Raw genomic sequence first — 23,507 nt, 5'->3', positions numbered from 1 at the left:
ACGGATAGCAGGATGTAATGGATTGTGCACCGCAGCGATGACGAACTTGCCTGCTAAGTAGAGGGACATCTAGGTTCGAATACCAGCATAGACACAACTCATTTCTTCTCTCATGGCCTAAAGCGATACCTAGGAGTTAAGACACCAGTGGTAAATAGTTATATACACTGTGGATCTATTCTAATTTACGATTTTGACCGACCCGAATCGATCCCTTAAAGCGTACAAGATCGACTGATTTTTGTGACTGACTCAAGTTAGGAACTGAGAACTGAGCTGAACGGAAGATGAAGCCGATTTAGGCAAATACTGTTGCCCTATGGGACAAACTTTGCGTTTCCCCCATAGGGCGTAATGTTTATTTGGTCGTTGTAAACCTAGGGCAGCGACGCCGCTGTGGCAGCACCATCCAGGGGCACCGAAGCAACCAGCGGCATCATCCGTGTTTATTTATCATCAAAAATAGAAGTGCGCGAATCGTTAAAATTTTTCGTTTGTACGAGTTGTGGAACGTTTCGTATATAGATGGATCACTGATATGGGAGGGAGCTGCCTATATGGACCAATAGGTATTATCACTTATATCTAGTTTTGCCTTCGCACTACATTAAATTCGTTCATTTTTAAATTACCGATTTGATAGCGGCTGTTGTTGGATCCACCTGGAACAACCCCTCTATTAGGAATAGAGATCTGTATTGAATGTCTAATTAAAGTACGCAATGTAGTATCTCATTGTGTCACAAGTGGCAGTCAGAGTTGCTAGAGATGCGCCTAGATAGAAAGCGAAAGCAACTGAGAAATGCTTATCGTAAATCATGGGTGCTCGTAATATGCCCTTTGTCCAGAGTTTTTTAATTTTTTTGAAAACTGCCAATAATCTAATAAAACACGCTTTAAGTAGAACCAGCTAGTACAATTTCGATGAAAATTATAAGCAACGTTTATAATAGCCGCGCAATTAAACACACTAGCTAGCAAGGTTTATCCCCATAACGGGTGCAAATTGGGCCAAAAATTTATAGGTTTTGTCTAGTCATCTGTGAGCTATTGAACAACTAGTATTAAGCAAACCTAGAAGAAATACGAAATATAACCATTTGGTTCAATCTAATACACAGCCGTTGGGTCGCCATTCCACTTTCAAAATGGGTTATCAAAGGATTGAGGTGACAATGACAGCCATAGATATTGGCTAGGTCTTCTGAAAGTGGACTGCTGTGGTTCGAAAACCATTAATGGCACCTGGATTTTTTTTCAGCGGAAGACTTTTTTAACCCCGTTGAAGGTGTGCGTTCGGTTTCGAATATTTCTCACAATATTTTCGAGGTAGTCTTTGGTCGACCCGAAGGATTTATCTGATCGATAGCGCAAGACTGTACCTAGTCGCATTATATTCTAAATAAAAATGACAGCCCAGCCACCGAAATTTATGAATTTATTGACATTTGAAGTATAATCGGACTATAGAAGACGAGCCTTTTATTTATTTATTTATTGCTATGATTAGATGAATAGAATTAATACGAATAGAAATGCCTTACTAACCGTTAAAACGTTTCCAAAGTTCAAAACAGTAACCCAAATACGATCCTATTAATTTGACAAATATCCCAGTTGTCATTTTTCTGCCGTAGACGACTCCTGCAAAGTCGAATAGTGAATTGCCATAATCAATCCATGGCCCAGTGAGAAGCGCATTGTGAGACAAGCCTCACCTGCGTAGATGTATGTAAATAGTGGGCGTATAAAGCAAAGCGAGCGAATTTATCGCTTTGGAAAAATATCTCTAGAAGAACAAAAAGAAGAAATAGATCTCGCAAACGGATCATTTACAACAGGACGGGGTGACCTTAGGCTCGGTTATCCTTTAAGGATGCCGAAACAATGTTCAAAATACCATATCCAAGAGATTACGATTGAGAAGATCATGCTTACCATGTTTTTGAGTTGATAGGCTTCGATCAAATATGCAATCATCTTACGCCATCGCTGACGCCTTCATGACGGGTAGACTAATCTACCGACGTTATACTATGATTGACAAAAAAAATTAAAATTTAGATCATCACTGAACTAGGCGATTGGAAAAGGCGGATGTACGCATGAAGGATGGATTGTGCTGAATTTTGGAAATGGCATCCTTCGCAATCGGTATGAACGAAACACATACATTCACCCTGTAATCCCAAAGTATATGAGCCCCATTTATATGTATGTTTGCAGTTATATATGTACATATATATATATATATATATATATATATATATATATATATATATACGGTGAAGATACTGTTTAAGTGTCCTACTGTTTTTCTTCTCAGAGTGTAATTCATTCGAAATTCTGAGTGGATTTAATTTTTGAACAAAAAAAAAAATACGTTTTAAAATACTACTGGAAGTATTCAATTGCAGCAAAAATACAAAGAAAACGTCGCAGGGAATCGGGATCAGATTTAGCTACGCGACGTACAATGAATCGGCTAAAAAGTAAGTTTGAACTATTTCTAATAGAATTATAGTATTTAGTACGTTCCGGAAGGCCAAAAACATCTACGAGCTTTCCCAGGCCAAAAAACTAGTGGAAAATTACAGCGAAACATCCCAAAAAGTCTGTAAGGCAATAAAGTCGATAACTAAACATTATTAAATCAAGTGTCCACCGTACTTTGAGACGTTGTGAACTACAAATGTATGCCCCTATGATGGAACCTGGTGTAAATAACCAATTATCATACAATTAAAAAAAAACCATTTTAAAAATGGTACTTGAAAAAATCTGAACACGATGCACAGTTTTTGGGCGGGCATAATTTGAAACGGAGAAATTACGTTTCAACAAAATGGCACAATTGTACTTTTTGAACAAGTGTTAATCCATCCGCACACGAGCACCGTGAAAGCTTACCAGGAAGCTACAGTTACGTGGGGCATTTCAAGCAACGAATGAAGCGAGGCATTCCTTTTTAACAGTATAGCAACTGGTGTCCAGTACTTCAATTTACCGTCAGAATTAATCATACAGTTTATTTGAGAACACTCTGATAAAGATAGCGAATTGAATTTCCAATAGGGCGGAGCACTTGTGTATGATCGTCGTGACGTGGTACGCCGCCAATTCTCCAGATGTGATGTTAACGGCTTTTTCTTGTGGGCATAACTTATAAACGACATCTACGCACGAAAACCATCAGTATTCGAAGATTGAGAGGCTTCAATCGAGGAAAATGTACACATAAATAGCATAAAGTCATCAAATAGATTCTTACAGAACCTTCGTTTAGCAATATGATTTTGCCTTTGCTGTAATGTTTATGTTTTTATTTAATTCTCTTTTGCTAGCATTCATTATATCCGTTATATTAGGAGCGGTAGAGCTTTGAGAGTATGCTGAAGATGGAAATACATCTATTTTTAATAAACGGTTCTATTTCAAACAATGAAGCGCCAGTGAGGAATGATAGATTGCAAATTATATATCCCTTTGTGGACCCACTGGCATTTTGTCGTTGCCTATGACGAGTAATGTCGTATGAACTAAAGCCTACGAAAATGGTTTCGACGGATTTTTCAGTGAATTCCAAAATCGGTACTCCGACTGTTTTCAAGAGAACGCGAACGAATGACACATCTTCCAGGTGCCCATTTTCCAGCATGCTGCTTGACGAACGCTGCTGGCATAAAAGGCCGAGAATGAGCCTGTGCCCTATTGTTGTAATCTTCAAATAATTTAATGTATTACGCCGCTATACAATACTGCTGAAGATAACTCCAGACCGAATGAGATTGTAGTTTCCAGGAAAGCGAGTTCTCTAGTGTAAATGACCAATCATTTACACTCTCTAATGGTATATCACATACTCGGTGATAGCTATGGCGCATGTGCGCCTCGTCACCATAAAACAACACGTATACATACTGAAGATGGCTTTCAGTTTCATTAATGTATCGTCCTTATATCTTACGTTAATTGGCTATGCCAGCTCGCTATACTATTGTACTCATGAGAGAAAGCAACGGAAGGCATGTGACGATAGTATATCACGAGTGTATAAAACTGATCGGGATAAATTTTCCACCTTGGGGAGCAATAATTTTTACCGATGACAAGTCGGAAATGCGGGGGTCTACTGGAAAGTACTGCGCTGTATAGCGTGGCCCATGTGGCTGTGGCTATGGCGGTGCCATTGTTGTTGCAAACGCGACACTTCCGAGGGTTCGTCGAGCGTCCAGCGCTCGATGATCTGCTTCGCTCCGGCCCACATGGGGCGGTCCCATTGTTGTGTGTGATATCTATCAAATGGAGGCGAAGATGAAGACGTCGACCCCGGCCGAGAGGGAGGTAACAGCAAGAGCGACAATATTGTCCTGAAGTGTAGCTGCCCTGTAAATTGCTTTGTCTGTACAACAGCTGTTACTAATAGAGGAACTATTCTCACCGTCAGGCCAAGACTCTGGAGTCCGCATGCGTCGAAAAAAAAAATTGATATTTTTATGACGGTCCTACTGACAGACAGAAGATTCGAGAACGCAAAAGGACACGTCCAGCATTTGAACGAGCAAGCCTAGACAATAGCTGGCGCTCAATCAGCACTACTAGTCATCGTTGTCGCAGCATGAACTGTTATGTCGTTACCTTAGGTATCGTTACTGGACACGAGAAGCGTTAAATCGAGAGGAGAGATATCTATTTAATATCGTTAGTTATCGATGGTTTAACGTAATTGAAATAGTATAGTAATACCGATATGGCTAATGGATCATCGTTGTCGTTTTGTCGCTAAGGGGTGTTTTGTGAGGCCTGTTAGTTTTCACCGATTTCACCGTCCGCCTGACCGTAGCGTACATTCACTAACGTACGCGACGATTTTCAACAGGCTAATTTTAGGGGATCAGGGTTAGACGTAAGTAAGCCTTTCAAATCGCTTAGTAACAGTTAGCACTATACGTAGTAATAAGACCGCCAGTAAAAGCCTGTACAAAAGGTATGGTGGAAGCTGGATCCAGCAGTTGGGTTAATTTTAATAGCTTTTCAACACTAAAGGGCCTCAAGAATAAAAGCAAAAATCATCGTTAATGTGTGACATTGTTACTCGTACGAGAATACTAACAACAGCCACTGTTTGTAATTAATAAGCGTATTTCCTGTGCCGTCTGACTCAGTCATTGTACAGTGAGGGATCACGTTTGCGTATCCTTTAATTGACAACACAATTTAACGCCTTGAACGTCAACCTTAAATTTCCGCAATTGAGTAAACGTATTGATATACCACGTCTATTCTATTATGAAATAAGTTCAACGTACGGAGGCCGCGAGTGTTGCCAGTTGAAAAAAGGTCATTTGAACAGCGCGCACTACAACCTACAACCACCCTGGCCCCTCCTGTTTGCCATGCGGCCATGGAAAAGTATGGTAAATCATCACAGTGCTTGCTGCGGGAGCTCATACATATCCCGTCTTGGAAAGAGGAGGAGGCTATTGTCTTCGAGATCTTTCCTCGCCACCATTGTCAAATGAAGACTGCGTCAATGATGATCGATTCAGTTATTGGCTAGCAAAAAATAAAAAAAAAATTCTGAAACAACAAAAGCTATTAGTCAGTATTGTTGGCAGCCATATTGACAGAAGATCTGGAAGGGCTGTATGGAAAGATAAGCTTCCGTAATAGCAGAAACGGATGTGTAAGTGGGATACAAATTTCGATGTTCTCACAACGGAAATTTGTGATGACTTTCATGGATTTTTAATATTTCACTATTATTTAAAAAGCGACTAGGTGGGCTTAAGATACGAAAACGTGCATTCATAATTCAAAACCACTTATCGGCCTCAGACGATATACGGATTTTATCCTAAAACTCATAAAATCCTGCTGTTAGGTGGGCTAGGCTGCTTGCTAACACAAAGAAAGACAAACCTAAATAGATTTCTACGTAGAGCTCTTCTGGCTCCAGGACGATAGGTCGTACCAATATAGCTCTAATGTGTGTTTTATTATCCAACCTGTTAAACAGTAGGTTGTCGAACATGAGAATGTTTGCAACTTTCTCATTAAACAAGCGGTTTCTTGTTTTTTTAAGCTACCTACATTAGTGGTGCCTCAAAATTACCAAATGGCTGTCACGCCACTTCTAAGCCTGCCTTTATTCTTTATGGACAAGCGGGCCTATCTATTTTTGTTTCATTCCTTTATTACCTATAATCTGTAGTACATTGGACATTCTATATTGTTGTGCTACCATAGTCATGAGTCTAATCTTGAGACAGCCTTAACTGTTTGGTCTGAACTCGAGTATACTGCACCGCCCCTATTACCTTCTCTTACCGAACCCGTTTGGGTTGTGTTTATTGTCGTACGGTAGTTTTCGAATATTTTTTCTCTACAGATTTGTTGCGTTATTCAAATCGCGCTGATATTTCTTTACGTTGTCTTATTAGCTCAATTTAGCAAAAGAGATTCCTCTCGTCTATTTTATCTTCTTTCATTAATTAAGTTATCTTAATGCAGATATTCCACTGGCATGCGTTAATCCTTCTGTGACCCGGTGGCAGTTTTTGCTTATGACTTTTTTTTTTTTAGCTACCCATGCTTTTTTTTTTTGACCAAGCCTACACCGTAAAATCGCAGAGCCATTTCTCCTTGCGTTTGTTCCACTCTCAGAAAGTAAAATTCATATTGATTTTAAACTACCTATGTAAGTACTAGGACACTCAAAAAATGGGCCAAATAGGTAATGCAAATATAGCGATGTTTTTTCAAAAACGTATCGTTTTTGTTGGTGCTCATTGTATTCAGTGTTATGGATTAACTTGGCAATTATCACATCTCACATTTCAATGGTTTACAAGATCACTAAAGCTTTTTCGTGATAGCTGTTGAAAAAATCATCTTTAACACAACATATATATAAGAACTTTCATACATAAAGAGTACGGCATTTGCTATTTAGAAAGCTGCCTGAGAAGTAAATTGGGATCCATGTATAGTTCCTTTTCTACGGTGCATCCAGGCTAAATTCCGGTTTAAGTTTAAGAAGCTATACAGTAATAACTTGGTTATGCCGTGGCTTTACAATGAAACCACTGTCAAAAAGCGATCTAAGTTGTAAAGTAGCCGCGTCTATGACGGGTGATCAATATTGCTTATCCGCAGTTATTATTGCACGTTATGCATCCTGTTCTTTAATTCAGTAACAGAAAACAAAGACTGGCTAGTATACACACCCGTTGGCCAACGATGCAGAAGAAAAGTCAGAACCAATGATTTGCTTTATGGTCTAATATGCGTGTCAGGTGGATGCCCGTATGCTCAGAATGTATGTGATACGTCCACTCAAATTTGAAGACATTGTAGTTTTTCATGCACTTTGATGAAGACTAACTCTGGGTTCGTTCGATATTGATGCTTTGGTGGTAACAGTCGGGTTCAGATTAGCCCATTAAGAAATGTGCTAATCTGAACCGCACCCCGATACCTTCAATTTACATCTCTGTGCAGTGATCTCTTGTGGGATTCCCGACCAGTAGTGTTTATGGCCTGAGAATACGACCGTATGGTATGATACGAACACACTTAATTCAGAAATGATTAACTTCATAATAACAGCGTAACTATAATTGACTTAGTTATTGCATACATTGTTTGTTAATAAGGAAACGACGAGCGCAAACTTAACATGCCGCCAGGTCCTTTGGTCGGTTAAAATGTGTTCTACTGCTTCATATTTTAGTCAATTCAACACGTTCGCGCTCCTTAAGGTGCCGGTACCGGCCATTTCAGGATCACCATTGCTACTGTGGGGTACGTCACTCTGTCAGGACTGCCTTCTTTGAACGTCGCTGCGCCGCTTCAAGTGACTGCCTGCAACGATACCCCTACCCTTCATTTCCCAGGAGGTGAAATTTAAAGTATAATCATCATACGAAACGTAGGACCGCGTAATTTTTCATAGTTTTTCTCTCTTGACAGTTTTCTCATTTAATTAAGTCACCTTTAAATATATATATATATATATATATTTTCAAAATTTCATCTGTACTGCTTAGTTTGTTGCTTGCCAACGTGTTATAACTTCAAGCAATAATTAATAAGCAGAAAATTGCTAGCGTCCGTATACTTGCTACAAGTCTTGCTTTTGGGGTAGGATTTTCATGTATGTTAATTGATCAATAACGACTAGCTTATTAAAGTAATGATCGATCATCTTTACTGAAACAGATGTTACTGTTGTAGTGCCCATGGGCATATTTATTCGGTACGGTGTAATTAACAAGATATTTATAACGCTTAAAAAAGATCTGTCACTGCAGCAAACCTCTATTTCCAGAGACCCAATTTCTATGTGGACTCATTGGACCTGCTAAGGCTTGGCCTGCTGTGCCACCTCGACAACACTCGGCACACACAACTACACAGATGTACTCTACATCAAAAGGTTGGACGTAAGACTAACGCTGCAAGTGAATCGATCGAAAGCTTTAGAGAAAACATGACAGTATAAGAGATGCTACATCGTATCTAGGAGGCATCGTATCTAGGAGGCCTACAATTTGTAGGCCATATAGAGGTTAACGAAGTGTTTCCGCTATGAAAGGATCTTTGAAAACCGAGCAGTAAGAAAGGGCGAGGACGAAAAGTAATGTAAAACTAAAGCGTAGACTAGAAGCGTAAACGGAGACAGACTACGAGATTTATTAAGTACAAGCCGCAATTAGACGCCTGTACGAGCCTTTCTCTCGAACTCTATGAAGGAAATCCTGCAAGCAGTAATTAGAAAATTTAATTACTGGGAATAAGCCAGCAACAACAGTTCATTAATGCTCAAATGAAACATAGAATTGTCCAGCAGGTCCCGAAATACCACGCATGTGACAACGAATATCAATGTTTAAGGATGCTTTCCTTTCACACTAAGAAGATCACCCATAAACGAGGTGTCAACCAAAATTAGAAAGACAGGCTTGAGGTAAATGTAAATAGATAAACACTGTTTACACGCTCCTAATGCCGTCACACCATAAATACCAATACTGATTAAGCAAAATCCGATCTGGGAATCGGACGTTTCTCACAATATCTTCCAACTTATCGACCAATAACAAACAAATTTACAAAATAGTACTGGCGAACTATTCCAAATACGAAAATTTAGCCCAAAAAATGTTACAACGCGAAAAACAAACACTACGAAGTAAAATTTGTCGAAGCAAAAAGATACTGGGGGACTCAAGGTGTTCATTAGGTATTTAAGAGATTTCACAGAGAAACTGACATTTTTTCTTTTTTAACTAAAGAGGACACTGTAGACAATTAGAAAACATGTCCAATGCGTTATGCGTTTTTATTCTTAACTATCGTTGTCTTTCAACCCCGTCTCTCGGTCAACACAATCACCCTTGTTACTCTTGTCCTTACGACACTCCAAGGGACTTGGCTGGCATTGTAAGTCTGTTCAAATGAAAAACGCCAACGGCACGATAGGGGGCAAACTGAAATTGTGTTTATATACGTAGGAGTAAAGTATATTCGTTAGCCACTGTATGCGCTATGTATGTATGTAAGTAAGTATGCTATTTATTAATTAGACTCTTGCGAAGCTCCGATTCGTTCTCTGGTATGTTCAAATAATTTTCTTATCAATTGAGAAACATCTTGAAAAAACTCTAGGCTGCTTTAGATTAACCTAGACTTTATCTCTTTATGCCTATTTTTTTCTAGTCATCGCTTTGTTGTTTCTTTACATGTATGTATATGATATGTATACGATGTGCTCTGTTTCGTTGTGCATATAGCAAATAGGTGTCTCTATTATCGTTAATCTATTGAACAGTCGGGCGCATCGTGTTCGATTTTTCGTGACATCTACTTGAATGTCTGTTAACTGGCCTTTCGTTCTAGCGTCTTTTTAACTGATATGCTACATGCTCGCGTGGTTAGCGTGTCCTTTTCCAGACTGCCCCTATGCGGTGCATAACGACAACCCTTTTGCGAAGATTTTTCCATCAGATTTTTTTGCCAATCCGCCTAGCTTTTCTCGGCGCTTGCTTGCTTGCTCGATGACGTGACTCCAGTAGACTCGATGATTATTAATGTCTGTATTACTGACATTAATGACAGACGGTATTCGGGCGTCAATCCTTTGTTGGAATTTCCTTTCTCCAAAGCGCCCCTGTGATTACGACGACAACGGCGGCGGCGGCAACAATCACGAATATACTACCGACACAGGCGAAGCCTCGACGGTTGAAGGGGAGACCGCCGTGTCATCATGAGAGGTGAAGCGAAGACCTTCCGAACCGCAAAGACGCATGTTTAAGATAGTCCCATTGACATAAATGTAAAAATGTCTTAGTACTTTGAAGATTAACTTGGATTTTGATTCATAAAATTCATTAAACTTTAAAGACAAACTCTTTTATAGCTACATAAACGGGCCTAATACCTTGTGGCGCAGATGCGGCATAATTCAGTACTAGAGACGTATACGGAGGTGAATCGCGGAAAAAATCAACATGAAACAAAGGTCCACTTGTAAACTTTTGGCATGCTTTGCTCATCTATATATATATATGACCTTGCTGCTTACCTAGTGAAGCGTGTGTTTTGCTCACTTTTTTAACTAATATACTCGTTAAAAAAAAAATATATATATATTTTTTTTCTTTTTTTTGTTTTATTTGTTATCGTTATAGACGCCACAGGAATGGATTATCAGCTTTATTTTCATGCAGCCTGTTTAAAAACATTTACCTCTTCACCCCATTTAAATACGAGAGCTTAAGGCTAAAAGCAATTTCCTGCGCAGCTTCGAGCACGAGAGCAAAGGTGACTAGAACACTCGCAGGTGGTAGAGGTGTCTCTGAGAAGCTGGCATCAGAATGGCTAATTACCACGATCAATGTGGGTCTATTCTTAAATCAAATATATTGAATCCATTGAAACTGCTTGTTCCGACTTTTTTTGTTTCTTATTTTAAAAATTTAAGTAAGCTCGGCAATTGTTAGCTTTGTGTTGTGCTAATGAGAAATCTATATAATCCCTAGTAAAAAAAAAAACAGATCACACATATATATATATGCAGTTCAACTAATTAATTATGCTTAGTTCGTGAACCAAATGAACCCAATTCAACTATTAGCTCTATGCAACCTCGAGTTTTTACGTTACGTTTTTTACGTTTATGTTTGAATGCGATAAGCAGTCTTCACATTAAAAGGACACGTGCGAGGGCGGCTTTTAAAAAGAGACCCTCGCTAAGATAATACGATTAGCACAACTGCTGTTATGTGAGGTTGTGGTTCATGCCCTTATAGGCCTTACCTAGTCAATAAGCTATAAGATTAAGTTGGAGAAAAGGTACGTTCGGCCTGCTTTTGTTTCCTTGCCTTTTGATCTTTCCGCTATTTGTTTCCGCTCTCTACGTAGGAAATTGTGCCTTCCTTTCCAAATTTAATTGTGCACTGAACGAAATTTCATGGCAACTTCAAGCTGCAAAGATGAAGATCTCAGGTTAAGCAAAAGGCGCATACTCGGCGCCTAGTTTACCTCGCTTTTTGCAAGGACCCAACAATTGCTGAAACATTACAGCGAGGTCTCTGTATCTGACGGGACTGTTCAAAACTAGTTTGCGAAGCTTACAAATGGTATCGTAGAACTGTAGGATGTAGCCCGCGTTCGTCGGCCATTTACACGACGAGTGGACGAGTACTGATTGAAGGCACGTTCGAAACAAGACGGCCGGCAAACAATCCATGAGCCAATCTAGAAAATAAATCATAGTAATATAATTGTCGAGGCGCACCCTAGACCTATGAGATTTACTCGGAAATTAAGAACTTGGATTCCCCAGAAACTAAGTGAACATTACAGGGCTTCTGATTGCTTCTCAATATCCTGCTCAGTACACGCCGTTGCAGTCATTTCTCAGCAGTACCCAGAAGCGGTGTCTTTACGTAGAGAAAGGAGTGGGCAGCTTTGACAAATAAGACCAGGTAGAGGGTTAAGTCAAATCTACATCATAAGAAGTCAATGACTTGCGTTTCGTGGGACGGGAAAAGTCTAAGCTTAGACACTGAAAACTTCCCAAGAAAAACGAGACAGTCAACAAGGGTTTGTGCATAGCTTAGTTGCGTTCACCTTTGCGTTCGGTAAGTAAAACCGACTTCATTCGAAGAAAAAGGTCGATAAACGAAGCGAAGTCGCTCTTGTCCACTACAGTGCTAGGCTGAACATAGTAACAGGAGCCTGGCTGGGAGGTTCTCCTGCACCCGCCATATTCTCCAGAGCTCACTTTGACGCATACGACCTTTTCCAATTACTATCCAATGAAGTTAGTAACAGTACATTCGGCAGTAGATAGGGTCTTAAAAGCTGGATCATTTCTTCAGCGCAGGACCTGAAAACGTCTGGCGAGAACAAATAAATAAATTGTGTGCCAGATGGGACCGAATCGTCGAAGGCAACTGATAACACATAGCAAATTAATTTGTTACTAGAATTCTGGCAGAAAGGCGCCATTTTTTAAGCGAAAAACTAAAATGTCTTTTCTAACTTAACATATTATTACACAGAGTGAGAAAAAGCAAAATATCTTGTTAGAAATTGAATTAAGCTTTGAAATCTAATTGATCGAATGACATTTCAAGTACGAAGAGCTTTTGATACGTCACCTTTGCAGGCTAACAACATTATCGGGCGACTTCAACTCGAACGCACGACCCTGTCATGCCACTTGTATAAAATAAGCTGAAATAGTTGACATTGTCTCGCTATAACTTTATCGGTTAGGCGGGTTAAGTTTAAGCAACGGTCCACGCAACAGCTTGCTACATGGTCATTATTGGTGCCACATGGTTCTTGGATGGAGCGATCGTATTCTCAAGCCAACAGTCGTATAGCTAGCTACCTTGAGAAATATCGAAAGCATTGTATTAACGCGACTGGACGGACATCGGGATAGAAGTGAGGCTAGACCAGGGTCGGAGACACGGCCGAGCAGGTGCTTTGTTGTTGTTGTTGTTGTTGTTACTACCAGACGAGGCTATACCTTTGCTGTTTCTGTTACTGCTGCTTTTAGCGCCGCCGTGGTTCCCTCTGCACTTAATAGGTTGACATTGGAACGCTGGATGGCTACGCGAGCTGAAGAGACGGGACGAAATCGCCATGTTGGCACTTAGTAAAACCTTCCTTCTTGGTAAACAACGCTCTTTGCCAAAGTAGAGTGGTAGGGCAACCAGCGGTAGGTGCGGTATCTGTAGACGGCAGATGTAAGGGGGCTAAAGAGCTAAGTGGAGCATAGGTGGACCTAACCCAAGCTGGCAAGTCCAAAGGCCGCGCTGGCTGGCTGGCTGGCGAGCGCGTGCGCGATCTAAGAAAATAAATAGGACATCGACGTTAGCAAAAGACGAAGGTGTCAACGTTGTAATCAACGTGAGCTCAAGAAAGGGTGAAGCGGGCGGAGCACGAGCGAGTCGAATACGAAACGGCGGCTGTCTTTCCTAAGGCCAATAGAGATACATACCTTTTATCTATATAATCGTATTAGGTGCAAGCGTTTCGCGGTTCTGGGTTTCAAAAAAAAAAAAAAGGGTGTACTACACAAGTAAATTGTTATTGAAGAACTATCGTTTGGTAGAGGAATTTGACATAGATGTATAACAAACATGTGGCATTAATTATGCTTTTTGTGCACTGGCAAGTGCTATACGCGTACCTGTTTCTTGAGGCAACGCTTTACTTCGGTCACATGTATGCGTATCTGACAAAATAAGAGAAAGAAATGAGACCCTATTTTTTTGGTACAATCAAACCAATAACTGGTGAGTAAATCCTTCCGGCCAGCGTGAATGCCAAAATGCCGCATTTTACATATATCAGAAATTACACCCTGCCGTCTGTGCAGGCTTTATAAAATTAACAGGCATAACAGGACACTGTGAGTTGCCAGTCCATATTATACAGCAATCAATTGCATGCTCGTCTGAGATCTGAAATGATTAATCGTTCAAATGAAAGTGCGAATACTAAGGCCCATACGATAAAACTAGCTCAAACTAAATACCTTTTCACACGTTCTTGTTCTGATGAATACGCACAAATAGACTCATATTTGTGGCAATCCCATACGCTTATATTCAAAGCGTTCTTCAAACGGAGGATACCTTTATCTAGTTAATAAAATCTGAGCAGCCAATTACAAAATCAGATCTATAGGGCGCATGTAAAGCACATATTCAGGTGTACAACGTTCGGTAGAGCTGAAGAGTTGATGGATTAGCAAAAACAGACACTATTTCTGTTGTTGTGACCATAGCGGATTTCGGAGCGACAGAGTGGCGATTAAGTACTACTCAACAAGAAGTGGCGCGCGGCCGATGGACGTACGGATAGAGGCCAATATGACTACTGATGATAGAGGTAAATGAGTTCGATGAGCGGACGACGATTTTGTAAGGAGGGCGCGAACGAGTGAAGGAACAGTGTTAACTGCAGCGAGTATGAAAGTTTCCAAGTGAAAATAGTGCGCGAAAATCGATGGCAAGAAACTTTTCAAATGGCTGAATAGCAGGAGACGAGCAGCCGATAGGAGAACCAGAAGCGGCAGGTGGCGTTCGTAAATAGACTCACAAAGAGGCGGAACTCACTGACAAACCGACGAATGCTGTTGAAATGACAAGGTCGGCAACAAGATTATGCAAATACCGCTGCTGGAAAGCGTATTAAATAAGATAACAGCATTACTGTTGCTTTTGGGCATGGGCTAGTGAGTAATTATCATTGCACTGCCAGCACAGAAGCAATAGGCACTTATCGCAGACTTGATGTGAAGGAACCCTAACAAAAAACGAAAATAAATTCTATATAAAATGAGGAGAGTCACGGAGAATGGAGGACAATGGAAGATCTTTTCGGCGACGTACCAATTAGATTCGACCATTGTTGACAAATAGCTACATTAAGGATGCGTCTGTCTAAAACGGGAAACTGACTGGATGCCCTTAGAGAAGGACGAGTTTAGGGCCAAAGATATTTGTTGTTTAGTGTTCAGTCGCCACTGGCTGAAATTCGTGCTTGCCGAAGGTGAGGCTACCTGATAGATCTATCGGTGGTTGGTGAATAAGGAAGCCTTGACTGAAATGACGAAAGTTAAGGGATTTAGGAAACGTGTGTAGTTTCTTTTTTTCGTAGACGACTCGCGCAGCTATTATTGATAAAATAATATCGACAAACCTGTCTTGAGCACACTGTCCCCATAGAAAATATAGCAAAGATCCAGTAGGAATATGGCACGAAAAAAGTACTAGCGGGTCCTGACAACGGTGCCGAATAGATTCGGGCGTAAGCTGAAGCTCATACTCACAGCGTATATTAGGAAGATTTGTCCTTATCAGACATTCTCCGAAAAGGAAATGGTTAATACTACTGCATACACAAACCTTGCGGATACGTGCTGCCTCAATCGACAGCGGACCGTATGGCTCCTCTGTCACACCGTACGACCTCATGGTCACACTTCATTCATGGCTTCAGCCCAAGTAAATAGAGTTAGACAATGACGTCAATCTCACATTCTCTAGATTCATGTGATTTCCATTACTCACATAAGTCAAACAAAGCGATTAGAGATGTAACGTACCTTGCTGTCGATTCTATTAGGCAAACCATCTATAACGAGTTTAGGCATGATATAGTCGTGCAAGTATTCCCCCCATATAACTGTTGAAAAGGAAAGTGAGGCAGTAAGCGCCGCAGTATTCAGCAATGAAGGGGGGTCTCAACAGAAAGGCTTTGGTAGACGCGATTAACGCGAGTCAACATTAAGAAGAATATTTTACAACAAGCACGCCGCCGTGCTAGGTCAGTTTATCAAGGCAAGACGTTGAAAATATTGTATATAATGCTTTTGAATGAAACAACAGGCTCTCTAAAAGGCCAATTGGAGGGAGCTTGACTTGGCCACGAAATGATCAATCCTGAAAGAGTTCCACCTCTACTCAATTCACTTAATCGCTACGTCACCTAAGGTAGAAACCTTGAAAGCTCCCCAGCTGTGGGGGTTCCGGCGGGGGAATGGACCACCGCACTATAGACGACAACATATAATTAAGTATATCTTCGAGTAAGGCATTGCAGATCGGTCACGGCAACTGAATCGCACTCTATGTTACGTCGCCTGATCCCGTAATCACCATAGTCATATTAGTTACAGCCTGTGATGGTTACAAAAGAATTTTCGAAGGTTTCTTAGAGAAATTTTTATGGCCATTCGTAGCAGAGTGTAACATCTCCAATGAACGAATTTTTTCAAACATTTTTGCTGGGGCATATCGAGTGCTTTATAGTTGTGTTCGATGAAATGTTGGCCGTAATATAGAGATCAGGTCAATTTCATTAAAAAGATCGTTAGGCTTTCCCTTTAGAGGGAAAAAACTGAGTCGTTGAATGCACTAGATACAGTTTGGGGAGCATCCATTAAGTACTGTTGCTATTAGTACTTTGCTATTGACACCAACGAAATAGGTCTTTTCTTAATGTCCTATTAAAAATCTGCACCAAAAAAGGTCCACATGAACATTTGGCATTCACTAACCTCGTAAATTGATTTAGACAAGGGGACTTCCGACGGCGCTATTATTACTGCTGCAGAGTTTAAACAAAGACCAGTCTGTAGCCTTTGGCCACTTTGGCAGTTCCTACAGAGTTGCCTTTCTCGGATCTGTGCGACTCGTCGATTGTTACGGCAGAATTCACCAAAGCGTATGTTGTCTACAGCTGACGCAAGCTTTTTAACAACTTCACAGACGACAAACGCGGCCACTAAGGGTTTACCTGCTGATGTTTTTTCCGGGTAGCTAACACACGAACAGATAGATAACCTGTCACCCATATCCAGTCATGTAAAATCTCTCGGCTGGCGATTTTGATTCGTTATAATTTTTATTGTGCCATAAAACCCCTTGTTGTTAAAAGTGCTGTATATACGTATGGATGATCTTGGAAAATTTTTTTGACTTGCCTAGAGGGACCGGTTAAATACAGAGCCTTCCGACTACGATCGTAGGACCGTTGTAGAAATAAGGAAGACAGGGTAAAGTGACATAAAGTCAAATTTTTCCTGACACATGTAGAACAGTGTTCAGTAGATTTAAGAAAAAAAAAAGTTGAGAGAATAAAAACAACAATATGCTTTGAAAAGTTAAAGACATTGCTAACAAAAACAAAAACTCACACGTTTATATAGACTCTCCATATTGTCGTCAACTATCCTTGCTTTATGGAAGACGGAACGCACAAAGCTCAGTCATGTGCTTTCTGTCACATTTACCTTGTAAAAATAATTTACCTAGCTTGTGAGACGAGAGGATTGGTGCATGTGAGATTATGATTTGAAATAGCTAGAATTTATTCCAGGAGAGCTTTCCGAGTGGTAAGCGAGGTAAGTGGGTATGACATATAAAAGTTGCTTCTGGCAGTTGGATACCTGGGCGTCAATACCATGCGTGTTCCAGGGTTTTGGCAAATTTGCCGTTCTCACAGTCGTATTATTGTGGTGGTCCCTTTTTTCGCATCACGAAGTAAAGATGCCCGATTTGCTTGGCAAAATTCACCTTATCGGCACACTAAGTACGAGCCTCCCTGGGGCTCAAAAACTCAGTCCTTCCCCAAAGCAAGAATGCTGCTTTTTGGTGAAAGAATTGTGATTTTTATTAGAAGAGGTAATATTCATCAGTATTCAGTGCGAAGTGAGCTAGGTCGAAGGTCATGAATTGTTTGTTGAGCACTGAGAAATAAGGTTGAATGATTAAAATGCTAGCATTTCGGCCATGTTATCTGTTCAAGCCGTAAGATCGAACGGTAAGAATAAAAGCATTGCTTCTCAAAATCCCGCCTTTCTGAGACATAATAGAGAAACAGCAATATAAATATTGCAACATTTCATGTATATCTATAATACTAAGAAATAAAAAGGACTTGATATACTAAGCCAACGTTCCGCTGCTATAAACGAAATTATTTATTTTATACGACCCAAGCTTCGCAAACTTTTTTTTATGAACATATGATTACAAAAAGCTGGACCGATGTCATTAGTATGTGTCATTGGCACACTGGCACGCAGCAAAAGAGTCTCTCGATACCCTAAGCGGGGCAGCTCTGTCGAAAAAGGGCTTCTTTTCAAATCCAAAATCAGGTGGAACGAATAAATTGGGATGTGTCGTTTGATAGCTGTAATTAGTGATAAAACTTACAATTTCGTTTAAAAGGAATATGTAAGAACTGAAACTCTTCGTAGTATAGATATCAATCAATATTCCATGTTAATATCAATCATTTCTCATCAACTAGAGCGTAGCAAAATATGCCTCGACTGTTTTTTATGTCTTTGCTGTTTGAGTTGCGATTATCGCACTTCATGCAAATGCTCATTTACTGGTTAGGTCGGTGGATGTGTGCATGATTGTCCAGTAGGCTAAGATCACCAATGAACGCTAAAGGCTGTCCTGCTAGCCAGTCGACCCCAGTTATAGCGGTTCCACGGTGTTTGCCGCTTCGGTATTGTCTTTTGTGTCTTGTACGTCCCCGCGGGACTCCATACCTGCCCTTAATCTTCACTCCGCTCGTTCCTCAAGGTGCCCTCGCTACGGGCTTGGAAGCCTAGGTCTCTATTTTTCTGACGCGCTTTTTCGTTCCTCGTCACCGACTATCTCTCTTCGGTGTCAAGTCTTGCCCATTGATCCTCTTCCGTATACATCCCCGGCTTTTTGTGTGTATTTCTTTCGCTTGCTGTCTTGTACTTGCCTGTTTTGTTACCTTTTCCTTGCCCTACAGCGGAAAACCCGCCGCGTGGAGTCCAAGTCGAGCTTGGTAGGGCCACCGCCTCGTTCATTCGTTTCCTCCTTCGCTTCTTTTCAAATGTTGGCGCCATTTCACCCTCCACGGTCCTCGTGGCTGACATCCGGGACCGTTTCCGTTCCGAACCCACCCGCAGCCCGCACTTAGAGACTTTACAGCCCTTCAAAGCTCCCTTCGTAACGTTATGTGCTGCAGTTGTGTCATCGACAAAAATTCGAGTAGGTTAACGTGACACGGTGAAATGGTTACTACTAGTAAAAAAAGGTTGTTGAATAACACGCTTATTCACACGCTGGTCAGTGGCGAAGTTTTGTCTCCTCCGAAGCGGGAGTATCAGGAATGGCTTCCGATGATCCTTAACTATATTATTACTGACTTCTCCGTTTGCTTGCTATCCCTTAGTAACTTTCTTCGGCTACTAATTAACATAATAATCTATTTGTTCGAAATCTCATTTGTATGCGGCTTACATATCTCAGAATTAATCATATGACGCCTAATGGCATCGATCAGGTGGATTAAGTCGTACTAGCCGCTTAATATATATGCCTTTACGATCTGTGTAATTTAAGTGCAAGTTGGGTAATATAACTAATCTCGGTTCATTTTTAGTGTTTCCTTTTGCCTTTACTTTTATATTGTTTGTTTACTTTTATATGTAATTCTAAAGCCCTTTCTCTCCAATAGACGTCCGTATAATATCGCTGAGCGGTGAAGGAAATTTGTTGTCAAGTTTGGGCTACAAAGATAAACGTTTCAGGTGAAATAAAAAGTGCATTTTTGCCTGTTGCCTGGGTCAAAATCGGCTGAAACAATTTGGAGTATTTGCACCGTGTAGGGTGAGCACTCTATGGCTGAAAGCACTACAGGAAGGGGTTTGGTAAGTTCGAAGGTGGAGTCTTGAGTCTGGAAAGTATGGGCACGCTCACCCCATTCGGCCATTCGAAGCCTATGAGGACTTTCGATGGCAAACAACTCGCTGACTGAGCAATAACATGATCCGTCAACATGATACTATTGTCAGGCCTCTTGAATATATGTAATTTTATTAGATATCAGGGGCCTGGGTATGGCTTGGGCTGGGTTAGGCGTACAAGGAAACAAGGCTTAGGATTGGCCCCTAACATCTAGCCGGTTATCGGACAAGACGTAGAAAAAATTACAAGTTTCTATATAGAGTTGTCATTAGTGATAAGAAGTGGGGTCTTTACATCGACATCAAATAGAGAAAAAAATGTCTAGTCGTAAGAGATACGCTTGAGGCTAGAGTTAAGCCGGATCCCTATTCGAAAACGGCAATGATTTGCTTTGGCGGGACTGGAAAGTACTATACACCGAAGAATATGATCAACGGAGATCTGTATATAGCCTAGTTATGTCAAACAAACGTGGCCATCCAACAGAAAAGGCCCGATAGACAAAGCAAAGTTATCCTTTTCCTTTGCAGGCGGCTTATGGCAAAGATTGTGAAGGCGACCGTGCAACAGCTTGAGTACAGGACTCCTTTGCACCCTTCATATTTTCCAAGTTTTACTTCGGCGAATCATCACCTTTTGTAAGTGAAATTCGTAACCGTACATTTGATCAGTAGAAGAACAGGCACCGCTCGTATTCAAAGCAAAGTCAAAATGTATGCCAAGGAGGTAGGGGCGTAGAATCCGTTCTGTCTAGGTAGAATACTTGCATATGTGTTCTAAACACTGTGTGATACGATGACGCTGCTGTAGCATTTGTTTGTTTTATTGTTTCTCATATGTAGGTACTTTGTTGAATCGAGTTAGTTATTATATCTAAATGATTGTTTCTTATGTTAGACTTGGGGACTGGTTGGACTTCTAAAAAACATCCGAAAATTTATCAACTAATAAAGATAGTCAGCGACAGCGAATGTAGGAGGTTCTTTTTGTCAGCGTCACCTGGTAACCTAAACGGGAAATTTCAAGCCTGTGAATCCGATGCCATACTCGTCCCGAGGCGGTCAACTGAATTCTTAATTCTATCTGACATTTGTCAGGTTCACAAGACTTACTCTATCTATCTATCTATCTATCTATCTATCTATCAATTACAAAACCATCCGTTTCAATTGACGACAACGTTCGATATAGTACGACATGTAGAAATAGTGGTATCTTCTATGTGATGAACAGTGCGACACGTATTAAGACACAGCAGTTTGTCTACCTACATGTCTAGAAATTTAAAGGGTGGTAGAAGAGCGTATATTAGCATTGCGTGATAATCGCCACTGACTTAATTGAATCACAGCGGCTAATAAATGAGCTTGTTTAACAGAAACCGAATGGTCCAATAGAAAAATGCGGGGGCGCAGCGACGTGCGAGGAAGCCTGAGGCATAGGTTGCTTGATTTCAAACGTTCGACGTAGGCGCACAGATACGCATGCGCTATTCTACGTCCTACCCAGACTTAACAGCAGAGCCGCAATGCTAAATAAAGGTATCGATGTTAACGTTTATTGCATCTGTATTCTGTCAGGATACGTTTCTTTATCTAGTTTATACGAATAACACTTGCTGTTTAGTAAAATTGAAACGAAAACATGATTTAATTTGATTATTTTGTCTAGTGTGGTCGTATCAGATAGAATTCCCGTGTAGGCATGCTGGGTTTTGTTGGCCTTATTTAACCGTATCGATTTCTTTGTAGAAGGCAGTGAAGACGCATGTAGAAATGATATGCTATAGCATAATTGAGTCTTGTTAGTTACGTTTGAACATTCACTAACTGGACTCTCTGTTATGATAGGAAAAAGGCTACCCTGTTGGACAAGGACACACTGTCTCAGCAGAATCGTTTTGGTTACCTACAAAGGAACGAGTGGTTAAAGGGCCATCTAAACACCTCTGACAATTAGGTGTTGGTATATTTGTATAAAGCAACTGTATAAAGAAAACGTCGTTGGTCGTAGTGAGTCAGCCTAAATTACCTTTTTATTTACCCTTCCAAATAGAGCAAGAAACATCGAACTAAATAAACCGGATAATAAGTGTATAATATAAAAATCATTTGCTCTTGTGGATTTGATTGTCACCAAACGTAGAGAACAGTTAGGTCGATAAGATCGGTTAGTGGTCCCTTCTTTCGGATCGGATGAATGTTGGATGAAAGGATATAAAAAGATAAACTAAAGCTATATTGGTCCAGCATCGCAGAGACCGAACTATACGAGAAACATGCTCCTGAGCAGGATGATATGAATCTTTTTTCTTGCATAACCTGAAGTCATAGGGCTAAAATTGATTGGACTACCTAGGACAGACTCTCTGGACCTTTAGTCCAGTCTTTTCTCGTATTTTATCTGAACTGCTGACAGGGGTCGATGGGACCACCTTCGTTTTTTTCAATCGAAAACCTATAAGGCATAAAATAAAGGCCCAAAAAACGCCATATGGCTTGAGTTAGTCGCATATCTAGTGAAACAGCTCATAAGCGTAGAATAAAGCTCGTACTTTCCCTAGTCCGCTCCTTAGCCATTCCCAATAGTCAACATAACGTGTTGAATTTAACGAAGAACAACGAAGAAGAGTGACTAGCCTAGGAAAGGCAGCTTAACAGGTATTTGCAGTACCTGTCGCCCCACTGGCGCTGAGGTGCTCTTGTTCGAAACTGCGCCTTTAACGTATACGTACATGTATCAGCTATTTACAGGTAGTCACACGCTGCATGCTTTTACTCAAAAGCAGTCCGCGTTCTCGGACGATGGGTCAGACTACTTTCTGATAATGCTGACTTGGCAATACGTACTCGTGCTTACAACGCATAAAAGACATGCAACCTAAAAGAACATCGATTGCTTTCAGCTTATGTCTTGCACGTGCATTATGATGCTATGAGTAAAAATAGCCAAATAAAGATGGCTCCTATAGCGGCTGCAGTAGATCTAAAGTATTAACATAAAGCCTTTCGTTCTGTGTTCGAAGTAACAAAAAAATGTTTATTATTCAACATAAGCTCAGTTTGCAGACGCTTTTATCGATTTCATATGCGACAATACTTGATTAACCTGTTTGTTTTGAGTGGAAACTGTGGATGTAGACACGTACTCATTACAAGCTGAGTGTCTGTAAAGTCAGACGATTATGATTTTTTTCATAAATATGTGACTGTTTTTACTTTTCGCGTGCCTTACTTAACTGACCCACCTATACGAGTCATGTGAACTCAAATTTTTTTTGCCCAAAAACAAATATAAATGTCAACCATGTTATATGAATACAAGTAAGAATTGGTTGGAGCTTTGGATTGTCATCAACGCCCTTCGTTTGGAGGGCGTCAGTAACTAACGACTTCCATTGAATTTCGATATACTAAATTGCTAAACTACTATAAACGATCATCTTGCTTGTAGAATTGGTTTTCTAAATAGTTCTATTTTTTATAGCGTTTATACATGTCGTTAGGACGGCTACGAAAAGATATACCGGCTTTGCTTTCAGAGCTACTACATACGATTGTTTCTATGACTCGCTTGCCCTATAACAGATGCTTTGCTTTTCAACCCAGACGTGTCACGTACGACACGGACGAATCCGTACTGCCCAGTGTGCTCGGCCGCGAATACAAAAAATACCACACGCTAGACTCGATTGTGAAGGAATTTTCAGCAGAAAATTTAAAATTTACAGAG

General features: G+C 40.5%; 2 long non-coding RNA genes across 2 annotated transcripts; one reads left to right on the top strand and one right to left on the bottom strand.

Moving 5' to 3' along the window:
* Positions 1-9,332: 9,332 nt before the first annotated feature.
* On the bottom strand, positions 9,333-13,086 carry LOC111263488 (uncharacterized). The gene is made up of 4 exons (XR_002682263.2): positions 12,675-13,086; positions 12,142-12,410; positions 11,644-11,766; positions 9,333-10,293 (listed from the first exon to the last, which is right to left on the bottom strand). It is a non-coding gene; the product is annotated as an uncharacterized LOC111263488 (long non-coding RNA).
* A 7,245-nt stretch (positions 13,087-20,331) lies between these two features.
* Positions 20,332-21,878, top strand: LOC111263487 (uncharacterized). Its single transcript, XR_002682262.2, has 3 exons — positions 20,332-20,413; positions 21,154-21,316; positions 21,626-21,878. It is a non-coding gene; the product is annotated as an uncharacterized LOC111263487 (long non-coding RNA).
* The last annotated feature ends 1,629 nt before the right edge of the window (positions 21,879-23,507 follow it).

This window comes from Varroa jacobsoni, unplaced genomic scaffold (genome assembly GCF_002532875.2).
Source record: "Varroa jacobsoni isolate VJ856 unplaced genomic scaffold, vjacob_1.0 scaffold_770, whole genome shotgun sequence".
Taxonomy (NCBI): Eukaryota; Metazoa; Arthropoda; class Arachnida; order Mesostigmata; family Varroidae; genus Varroa; species Varroa jacobsoni.
The sequence above is the reverse complement of the archived record's forward strand: the minus strand, read 5'-3'. Positions and strand labels throughout refer to the sequence as shown.